This window comes from Meleagris gallopavo, chromosome 29 (assembly GCF_000146605.3).
Source record: "Meleagris gallopavo isolate NT-WF06-2002-E0010 breed Aviagen turkey brand Nicholas breeding stock chromosome 29, Turkey_5.1, whole genome shotgun sequence".
NCBI classification, from domain to species: domain Eukaryota; kingdom Metazoa; phylum Chordata; class Aves; order Galliformes; family Phasianidae; genus Meleagris; species Meleagris gallopavo.
In genome coordinates, this window is record NC_015039.2 from 988,231 (window position 1) to 989,891 (window position 1,661).

A 1,661-nucleotide genomic window follows, 5' to 3' on the forward strand; every position below is an offset into this window, starting at 1 on the left:
CACACGCAGCCCCATACAGAAGACACTGCAGCTTCACAACTTGTTTTTTTCATTTGAGCAGAGGGACATGCGTGGGTTTATCGTAATTATCCCCTGTTAATCACTTGCACCCCTATCAGCGGCACCAGGGGATGTTTTGGCAGCCGCAGGGCTGATGGTAGGGCGGGTGTGAAGGCTGATGGCGGGGGGGGCCATGTCCCTGTGTCCCCCCGTTTGTGTGCATGTCCGTGTGTCCGTCACACAGTGCCACTAGATGTCACCAGGAGCTCGCAGTGCGCAGCATCCCCGGAGCTGGGCACCCCAAGGGACTCACAGCACCCTACTGTCGAGAGCTGTGGGACTTGGAAAACCCAGTGACATGGAGCACCGTGGGACCTGGAGGACATGTGGGACCCGGAGCACGCAAGGACCTGGAGGATCTGGTGAGACCTGGTGGAATCTTGTGGGATCTGGAGCATCCAAGGAGATGATGGGACTTGGTGGGACCTGATGGCCCCTGGGATCTGGAGCATCCGAAGACCCAAAGGATTTGATGAGACCTAGTGGCATCTGGAGCACCCAAGAACCTGATGGGACCTGGTGGGATCTGGTGGGACTTGGTGGGATGGTGGGAACTGGAACACCCAAGTTGCTAATGGGACTTGGTGGAACCTGATGGGACCTGACACCTGGAGTACCCAAAGACCTGAAGGATTTGGTGAAACCTTATGGGATCTGGTGAAACCTGCTGGGATCTGGAGCACCCAAGGACCTGAAGGTCCTGGAGGACCTGGTGAGACCTGGAGCACCCATGGACCTGATGGGACTTGGTGCTATCTGATGGGACCTGGTGGGACCTGGAGCATGCAAGGACCTGGTGAGACCTGGTGGGGTCTTGTGAGAGCTGGTGAGATCTGATGGAACCTGGAGCACCCAAGGACCTGAAGGATTTGGTGAGACCTGGTGGAATCCGGAGCAGCCAAGGATCTGGAGGACCTGGTGAAACCTAATGGGATCTGGTGAGATCTGGAGCACTTTCCAGCTGCTGCTTTGCCATGGGAAACACACCCTGGAGGTTCAACAGAGCTGACATCCCCATTCCCAATGGAAACCCATCACCCTAACAGCAAAGCCTTCTCTCTGCTCCAGGGCAGAGCCTCACGTGCAGCAGCCTCAAGACCTCATCCCTGCGAGCATGACTGCAACCCTGGGCACAGGGGCACTGCACTTTGCAGCAGCATTATCTCTGCAAAGCAATTGAAAATGTGTCAATAGTTCTGCTGGAAGGGACCAAGGAAGGTCAGCAAGTCTGCCTGCCTGGCTACTAGCAGTTAAAGTGGGATACTGAGGGCATTTTTCAAGTGCCTCCTGAACGCAGAGGTGTGGGCACCCTGGAACCCTGTGTCAGTGTCTGACGATAAAGACATTTCTCTTATGGCCCCATCTGAGCCTCCCCTGGCACAGCTGTGTGGTGCACCCACTCACTGTGCCACTGGTGACCAGAGAGCAGGACCAGGCAGCCCCAGAGCCTCTCCTCCCACCCATAGATGTCAAACAGATCCAGCCTTATATTGGAACCCTGGGAGCACTGCAGGTGTTGAGCCTCGTTCACTGCAACCTCTGGAGCTCTTCCACTCAGTCCTCCAACACTCAGAAAAATGCCAAGGACAGACCCTCCCTCC